Below are 10,067 nucleotides of genomic sequence, written 5' to 3' on the forward strand. Positions count from 1 at the left end.
TGTGGTCTGCCAGTCAGGTAATCAAGAATCCATGACACCAGGGAAGCATCCACCTCCATCGCTGTCAGCTTCTCCCCCAGCAGAGCAAGGCGGATGGTGTTGAACGCACTGGGGAAGTCAAAAAACATGACCCTCACAGTGCTTGCTGGCTTGTCCAGGTGGGCGTAGACACGGTTCAGCAGGAAGACGATGGCATCCTCACCTCCTAGTCGGGGCTGGTAGGTGAACTGGAGGGGATCTAAGTGTGGTCTGACCATAGGCCGGAGCAGCTCCAGAACAAGTCTCTCCAGGGTCTTCACGATGTGGGAGGTCAATGCCACCGGTCTGTAGTCATTGAGGCCGCTGGGGCGCGGCGTCTTCGGCACAGGGACGAGGCAGGATGTCTTCCACAGTACAGGAACCACTATCCTCTGTAGGCTGTAGAATATTTAATGTGGATAATAGGACTATGCAAAGAAGCAAAAGGGAAGGTAGGTTCTGTCTTAAGATATCTTTTTCTTTTAATTCCATGCTTTATATTATTTATATGGTTTATGGTTATTATTTTTTGATGTTTTTACATCCTTTTAGCAGTTTTTATTTTTTTTAACTTGTTACACCCAATCTCCTCAGCTTTATTAGCTATCAGTAATACTTAACTATATTGGAATGGAGAACTGGCGTTATAAGGAAAATCTGGATAGGCTAGGATTTATTTTCTCTGGAGAATAGGAGGCTGAGAGGTATATAATGTTACGAGGGGCAAAGGTAAAGTGGATGATCACATTTTTCCCAGGTTATCAGAGAATAAACGGGAAAATATATATACAGTAAAAATGAAAAATTAGAAAGGGGATTTCAAGGCATTATTTTCCACATTGTGTGTATATATGGAAAAAGCTGCTGGAGTATGGGGTAGAGGCAGGTACAAGTACAACAATTAAAAAAATATTTGTACTGACCATTGAATAAGAATGGTTTGAAGTGATATGGATCAATCACAGACAAATGCCATTAGTTTATATAAGCAACTTGGTCAACATTATTGAATCTCGGTTTACTTTCTGATCCTTAGAGTTCTGCCAGGAGTCAAGAATGGTGAGCAGTCTTGAATTCTTAACGATCATTTACTTTAAAGTACAAACAAACATATAAATACTAAGCACACTAAATAAAGAACTGAGAAGTGAAGCTAAGATGAACATGAAGCAGTCAGAAGCTGAGGATGAAAGAAAATAAAGACGCGAAGATCGCACCTCTGAAAGATAAATCACTTTTATAATCGAGATAAGAGAAATTCCTTAGATAAAATAAAACAATAAGTGATTACACAAATACATTAGCCAATGAAAAATGAAAAATGTGTTAGTTGAGCTGCTAAACTGCTCTCTATCAGTAAATGGGGTGAACCACCAACACCAAAAAATACTTGACTTTGTTAAAAAATACAAATAATTAAACTACAACTTTAGCCTTACATTAATTGATCTTATGAAAAATATTTAAAAAACAGTGGTTTCCAACAAGATGGACAAGTTATGCTGAAGGGCCTGTCTGCATGTTGTGCATCTCTATGAATCTAATCCAAGTGCTAGTTTGTGAGGACCATGCATGCAAATTCTAGTCAGGGTCCAGTTTAATCCAGAGCAGTGTCTGATTTCCCATACTTCAAAATTGTAACTGTTGGATTACTAGTTCATTTCCCCACTCCTAAATTCTTTGGTATCCAAGTCTTCCTTTGCTGTGGCACATAATCCAAATCAGCCTCAACTCTCATCCAAAATATTTGCCCTATTCCTCAACCTCCTTCCAAATAATTGTATACAAGAGCCAACCATTGAAGCTGATTACCAGAATACAATTAAAGACATTAATTGCCTAGATATAATTAACAAGTGGAAATCTGCTAATTTCCAACCCCTTCCCTTTCTGCACAATTTACGGGCTTTAACCCAAGCATCATAATATTTATAATTTACTTCTTAATTTAGCTCAACTTGCTAATAGACCTCTCCATAGGATCTGGCCCGGAAAATTTTAAATGCAGAATTAAACGATCAAATCATGCAAAGTGCTAATTTTGTTTCACTTTGATATGCAGAGCTGAAATAATAAGCCATCCACAGCAAATAACTTCAGAATACAAAAGAAATTATATTAAATCAGCAGCATGTAAAAAACATTTTGAAAATCCAAGTAATTGCCATTACCTATTAGAAAAGACCCTCATTCTTTCACTATAATGACCAATTCAGCTTCTAATTAACTAACAGATAAAAGTAACTAAATTAATTCTAGCAAGCCACAGGAGAGAAGGTAGCAGAGGTAATTTATGTATGCTCAAAGGTAAAAAAATTAACTGCGATAAAGACTCTTTTTTACAGAAGTGAGGAAATTTTACTCAATTTGGTCCACGCTAATACTGTATGTAGTCACAATGTATTCCACTAGTTTTGAAACAAAAGATAAAGGCTGTGTAGTGGTACATGCTGAGTTATGATTATTGCTTTAACAGTAATAATCAGAATATTGAAAAAAAAATTTGGGGTGAACTTGATACTTAAAGTACTTTAATTATGTTATAACCTTGCATGATTGTAAGGTAACATCAATGATGGCACAACACGTAATAATCAACACTTTTAGTTCTAACTGTGCAAAGTAATTTAGTTCTTCCTATTATACCCTATATGCTTCACATTAAGGTCGGGTCTATGTTATAATCATCAGACTCATCAGTAAGGTAGCTCCTCCTGTCGGTATAAGCCCATCAGAGACAGAAGTGATATGACCAATAAACAATGAATTAATGGGATTCAGCCTATTATTTAGTTTTCCCTTCTGTGCCTCATTTGCAGTGATATGGAGCTGTTACCCTCTCACCATAGGCTGTGTGAGCATTGCACCATGTTCTTCCACTACATTCATGGCCTGTTTCCATTTTTTCAGCTTTCTCCTACTTACCAGAAACCCTACAGTCTCTGTAGGGAAAAATGGCTACCCATTCTTTTCCTGCTCTCTCTCTAGAAAAATATCCTATTGGCTAATTACAGCAAGCCTAACTTAATCAACTGAATTTTAATTTTAAACAGCAAAATGAAAGACACAGTTGTACCAACACACAGAGAATGCTGAAGGAACTCAGCAGGCCAGGCAACATCTATGAGTAAAAAGTACAGTCAACGTTTTGGACCGAGGCCCTTCAGCAGGACTGGAAAAACACTTGAGGAGTCAGAGTATGAAAGTGAGAGGAGGGGAGGAAGATCCACAGGTGTTAGGTGAAATGGGGAGGGGGGAAGAGTGAAGAAAAGAGCTGGGAAATTGATCAGTGTAAGAGATACAGGGCTGGAGAAGGGGCTATTTGATAGGAGAAGGCAGAAGGCCATGAAAGAAAGAAAAGGGGGAGGAGCACCAGGAGGAGGTGATAGGCAGATTAGGAGATAAAGTGAAAGAGGGAAATGAGAATGGGGTGGCATGTCTCTCAGGTCCCACTGCCAGCATGACTGTACCTCCAGGTCGGGTCTTTATGTGCTGTCGCTGGAACACCCATCTCCCCTTCCCCCACCACCACTCTACAATGCCATATCCTCAGAGACTCCACTCTCAACATCCTCAGACCTTCCCCTCTCTGAGGCAGAACATTCTGTCCTCAGTAAGGACCTTTGTCCCTGTGAACACACCCCTCAGTGAATTCTGTGTCTGCCATGATGCTGAACTCTTCTTTCACCGCCTCCGTCTCCGGGACTACTTCTTTGGCAAAGACTCTACACCCCGCACTGATGACAACTTCTCTCACCTTCAACCCTCACCTTCTTCCCGGACACCCCACTCTGGTCTTCTGCCTGCTCTGGACCTTTTCATTGCTAACTGCTGATGGGACATCAACTGTCTCGACTTCACCACTCCAATTCCAAACTCCTTCCGCACACCCCCGCTCTGCGGGGTGGGGGGGCATGCTGTAGTACTCTGGCAGAGTGACCCTTACCTTGCTGAGGCCCAGTGACAACTGTCAGACACCTCCTCTTACTTACCCCTCAAACAGGATCCCACTAAGGAGCACCAGGCCATTGTCTGCCACACCATCATCAACCTTATTATCTCTGGGGATCTCCCATCCACTGGCACCAACCTCATAGTTTCTGCACCTCTTACCTCTTGTTTCTACCTCCTACCCAAGATCCACAAACCTGTCTGTCCAGGTAAACCCATTGTTTCTATTTTTTCCTTCTCCACTGAACTTATATCTGTCTACTTCAGCTCAGTTTTATCCTCCCTAGTTCAGTTCCTTCCTATCTATATACATGATGCTTCACATGCTCTTGATCTTTCAATGATTTTAAGTTCCCTGGGCTCGATCATCTTATTTTAACTATGGATGTCCCATACGCCTCCATCCCGCACCAGGAAGGCCTCGAAGCTCTCCTTCTCTGTTTGGAAACAAGACCCAATCAGTTCCCCTCCAATCATCACTCTCCTCTGTCTGGTGAAACTTGTCCTAACTCTTAATAATTTCCCCTTTGGCTCCTCTCACCTCCTTCAAACAAAAGGTGCAGCCATGTGCACTCACATGGGTCCCAGCTATGCCTGCTTGTTTATCGGCTACGTGGAACAGTCTATGTTCCAATCCTATGTTCCGCAAATTTTCCTATGCTACGTTGATGACTGCATTATTACTGCTTCCTGCGCCTACGCTGAGCTCGTCAAGTTCATTAACTTCACTTCCAGCTTCCTCCCTGCCTTCAAGTTTACTTGGTCTATTTCTGACACCTCTCTCCCCTTTCTTGATCTCTCTGTCTCTATATCTGAAGACAGCTTATCTACTGATCTCACAGCTACCTGGACAATATCTCTTTCCACCTTGTTACTTGTAAGAATGCCATCCCCTTCCCTCATTTCCTCCTTCTCTATCGCATCTGCTCTCAGGATGAGGCCTTTCAACTCAGAACTAAGGAGATGTTGTCCTCCTTCAAAAAAAGGGGTTTCCCTTCCACCACCATCAACACTGCAGCGATAGAGTTCCTGTTGTCCTCACTTATCACCCCACCAGCCGCTGCGTCCAGCACGTAGTTTTCTGTAGCTTTTGCCATTTCCAACAGGATTCCACCACTAAGCACATCTTTCCTTCCTCCTCCCCCCCCACTTTCTGCTTTCCGAGGGGATCACTCCCTATGCAACTCCCTTGCCCATTCGTTCCTCCCCACTGATCTCCTTCCTTGCATTTATTCTTGCCAATGGAACCAGTGTTACACCTGTACCTGCACCTCCTCCCTCACTACCATTCAGTGTCCCAAACAGTCCTTCCAGGAGAGGCGCCATTTCACCTGTGAGTCTTTTGGGTCACCTACTGTATCTGATACTGCCAGTATATCGGTGAGACACGACACAGATTGGGAGACTGCTTCACTGAGCACCTGTGCTCCACCCTCCAGAAAGACGGGATCTCCCAGTGGGCACCCATTTTAATTCCACTTCCCATTCCCATTCCGACATGTCAGTCCATGGCCTCCTCTACTGTCACAAGGAGGAAACACTCAGGCTGGAGGAACAACACCTTATATTCTGTCTGGGTAGCCTCCAACCTGACAGCATGAACATCGATTTCTAGAACTTCTGGTAATGACACTACCCCCCAATCCTTCCCCATTCCCCATTCCCATTTCCTTCACCTTATCTCCTTATCTGCCTATCACCTCCCTCTGGTGCTCCTCCCCCTTTTCCTATCAGATTCCCTCTTCTCCAGCCCTCTTTCACCAATCAACTTCCCAGTTCTATACTTCACCCTCCCCGCCGCCCCCCCCCCCCCCCCGGTTTCAGCCATCACCTGTGGTTCTTCCTTCTCTACCTCCACTTTTATACTCTGACCCCTCAATTCTTTCCAGTCCTAATGAAGGGTCCCAACCCAATACAGTCGACTGTTTACTCTTTTCCACAGATGCCGCCTGGCCTACCGAGCTCCTCCGGCATTCTACGTGTGTGGCTTGGATTTCTAGTGTTTGCTGATTTTCTCTTGTACCCGATTGTATAATGTAATTGAAGGAATGCTTTATTTTCTAAAGATATGCATTTTAAGAAGATCTACAAAAAAAAATGCCCAACAGTGTAACTGTATTAATAAAATAAAGCATGGTCTTAAACCAGGGTATTACAGAGCATTCACAGTCAGCTTCACATGCTGAAGACACTCTGAGTTATTGCTGACTTTAAACAGACTGTCAAAGTTAAGTTGCGTGGGCAAAAAAATATGCTTTTATAATCCATGTGTTTACACTATATATGTATCCGTAATGTACTGTCAAATTTTTATCTGTAATTTGCATCTGACATAAACACATTGAGCCATAGCATAAAGATTTCTCATGCAGTTATGGCTCACTTGCTCAGAAGAATATTTAAACTATTTGCACATTGAGACTGTAAACTAACTTATTGAATGGCTGTGACAATGTTACATTATAAGAAGCAGACACACCAGAAGACTTCTTTGTCCAATTAGGCTGAGCATATGCATAAAATAATGATCACGCCGAAACATGTATTAAAACATCAGACATCACGTGTAATTTACTTTGAAAGGTTGGGGTAAAATATTGAATGGAAGCATGATTAGGTCATTCAATGATACAAGTACAAAGGTTATAACAACAATTTCAATTTATCATAAGTCTTCAAGTTAAAAAAAATCAGAAAACTCTTTGTCTGTATACAATGATAAGCAGAAGTGGAGTTATCTCAGAATTTTAGTCATGATGTCTGTTAAATTAATAGTATTTGTTACAGGCAGATGATGTGGTAACTATTGAAATAATTTTATTGCTTTCCATTTCCTTCACTTTACCTTCTCCCAAATATATCAGAACTTGAAAAAAAATACATCTCACAGGTGTATGTCCAATTTGGTAACTTTTATCCCTAACAATACTTCCTTTGAAAATCTTGACAGAAATATTATCAGGTTACTTAACAAGTGATAGAGGATTGGTGATGGTTTTCATCAGCTTAAATCTATTTAAACACATTTGCTTTAAGAGACATTAGTCAGGAATTTGAAGGTAGAATTCTGGATGACTCTCATTCCTAAAACAGGAGGATGCAGAAACTAGCAATTGTTACTGTACTGATTACAATCAACTATCAAGGACAGATAGGGAATCAATCAGTAACCATCAGTAACTAAATAGTTTTAATGATGCCTTTGGCCATTACATGTTTGGGTTTCTAAGAACATGGAAACAAAGTCAAGTCATTTAACCCCTCAAGCCTGTTACATTGTTCAGTAACTTAGTGGTTGATGTCTGGTGGTTGTCCATCATGTCAGGACAGGAAACCTGTGCGGGATAGTTTTTAAAGTGGAAACGCCATCACAATGGGGCATTTCCAACTCCTCTGAAAACAGAAGTCCGGGTCCAGTGGTATGAACAAGCTCCAAAACAGATCATTGTAGGACACCATCAACTGCATTCTTGCATTAATCCTCACCTGTCTCTTGTCACTTTGCCAATTTGTTCAACTGTATCTCGTAAGGGAATTCACCAAAAATCTTGTGGTAGTCTGTATAACTTAGCTTGTCCTTGTAAATTACTGCAGTCAAACTTCATCTATTTACCATATTTACTTAGGTTCTTCAGGCATGGGTTAAATTTGAGTTTATCATCACGTGCATATGTGCACGTATGCACAGGTGCAATGACAAACTTACAGCATCACCATAGGCACATAGCATCAGAGACACATCATTGACAATTAAAATGTAAGTTACAAATGAGTTAGAAAAGAATAAACAGAAAGGTCCACTGTGGTGCAAAGTGGAAATACCGTTGCCCTACTGAAATAGTAACCAGGGTAGTGAAGGGAAGTACTTTACTTGAAACTGGTGCTGTGGGACTTCAGGCTCAGTACCTTCTGCCCAGTGGTAGCTGTGAGAGGATGGTATGGACAAGATAGTGCGGATCCTTGACAGTTGTTGCCTTCTGGAGGCTGTGCTTGATGGTGGGGAGGGATGTACCAGTAATGTATTGGACTGAATCCAACACTCCCTGCAGCCTTTTGTGTTCCTGCACATTTGAAATGCCGTACTACATCATGATACAACTAATCCAGGATGCTTCAACATTACCTCTGTGTTCATTGGAGTGGCCAGTGAAATGCCAAGCCTCCTTAATCTTCTAAGGAAGTAGAGACACTAGGGCAACTTCCTTGTGTTTGTCTCAATGTTTTGGGCCCAAGGCAGGTCATGTGATAAGTTAACACCGAGAAATTTAAAACTGCTAATCCTCTCCACTGTCAATCCCCAGTGTTGGCTAGCACATGTTCAATATCCTTTCCCTTTCCCAAATTCAACAATCTGACACAGAGCGAGAGGTTATTGTTGTGGCACCACTTAACCAAAAGTCCTACTTTGCTGAATTATCACTACCTGAAGTTTGCCCAACAGCAGTGGCGACATTTGTGCATTTGTATCATGGCATTGGAGCTGTGATTAGTCACATAGTCATGGGTGTGTAGGCAACAGAGCACTAGGCTAAGCATAGCCTTGAGGTGCACTTATGTTGATAGTCAGCAAGGAAGAGATGTTATTACCATATCTCATGGATTGAGTTCCATTGATGAGGAAGTTGAGTATCCATTTGCAAAGGGAGCTGCAGAGGACTGGGTCTTGAAGCTTGATGATAAATTTGGATGTGACAAGCTGTCATCAATGTAGCTGTAATCTAGTGTATCTGCTTATGTTCTCCAGATGGCCATCTTATGTTGGATTTCTATGATCAGCTGCACTTTCTTGATCATTCTATTCTTAATTATAGACCTCAATAATTTCATCAACAACTAGTTACAGCCTGCAAAACTCGTAACAGAATTCTTACTTCAACCCTCCCGTATCCGCAGAATTTCTTGTGCTTGCGCCTATAACAATCATAGTTCTTTGGATATTGAGTAGCATGTGCAATAAAGCAATATACATTGAGTTCTTGACATCCCTCATTATAATCCCTGATTATTAATAGTTATTCAACCTGTCTAACTCATTTCCACTTACAAATTATTGAAATTTATACTTACCGGAGTAAACTTAAGAGTCTGTACTGCTGCTCGTCCGAATGTAATTGCATGTATTGAATGCCCTCCAAGTCTGTCCTGTATGTTAATGCCTAGAAATTTGATTAGATCTTGATAATCTGTAACTCTGTTCAATTTATTTGCCTTCGTTCCATATCTCTGATCTACCTAACAAAAATGGACATCAATCTGAATTTTGTTCTGATCTACTTCTGTAATTTCCAGACCACTCACAGCTATTATGATTCATCTCACTATGAAATGAGTGTGTTAGCAATAGCTAACTAGTTAGGCATTTCACAGACAAGTTGAAACAATTTGTGACCAGATCAGCTCAATGGAGCAGCACGGTAGCCTAGCAGCTAGCACAACGCTTTACAGTCCTGAAGACCCGCGTTCAATTCTTGCCGCTCCCTGCAAATAGATTGTACGTTCTCACCGTGACTGTATGGGTTTCCTCTGAGTGCTCCAGTTTAATCACGCAGTTGAAAGATGTACCAGTTGGTAGATTAATTGGTCGTTGTAAATTGCTGGAGTTAAATTAAAGGATTGCTGGCCAGGATAGCTCGAAGGGCCAGAGCGGCCTATTTCATGCTGTATCTAAATAAATAAACAACTTGTATAAATTATCTTTGACCTATAAATGTATAAATAAGTATTCTATAGCAGTTACTCAATTCCAAATTTCGGAAAAAAGGGCAATCCATGAAATAGAGTTGAAAACTGCAATATATAATTAGGGTTGATCAAAAATTATTTAAGGAAATTATTGTTACAAGCTATTCATTTGTGTAGAATAACTTCTTGTGCTTGCTGTTCAACAATGAGTATTGTCTGTGGTCCAGTAATTTTGAACAAAAAGGACTTGAAAAGAATTTTGCACAATACATCTTTTTACATCAATTCATATTTTAAACTATGCACGGTTTGATGGAGTTAATGAAATTGCAAATGAAGGTGCAAAAATATTACAACAAACTAGAAATAATTCAGTTGTTTTTTTCCCCCCTTAATATCAATGGCATGAAGAGCTA

General features: G+C 40.8%; 1 long non-coding RNA gene across 1 annotated transcript in view; it reads right to left on the reverse strand.

Annotated features, from left to right (window-relative positions):
* Nucleotides 1-9,206, reverse strand: part of LOC140197351 (uncharacterized) — a 61,239-nt gene extending 52,033 nt beyond the window's left edge. The window contains exon 1 of the long non-coding RNA XR_011885924.1: nt 9,037-9,206. This is a non-coding gene — a long non-coding RNA (uncharacterized lncRNA). The remainder of the gene's footprint in view (nt 1-9,036) is intronic.
* Nucleotides 9,207-10,067: the final 861 nt, after the last annotated feature.

This window comes from Mobula birostris, chromosome 5, assembly GCF_030028105.1.
Source record: "Mobula birostris isolate sMobBir1 chromosome 5, sMobBir1.hap1, whole genome shotgun sequence".
Taxonomy (NCBI): Eukaryota; Metazoa; Chordata; class Chondrichthyes; order Myliobatiformes; family Myliobatidae; genus Mobula; species Mobula birostris.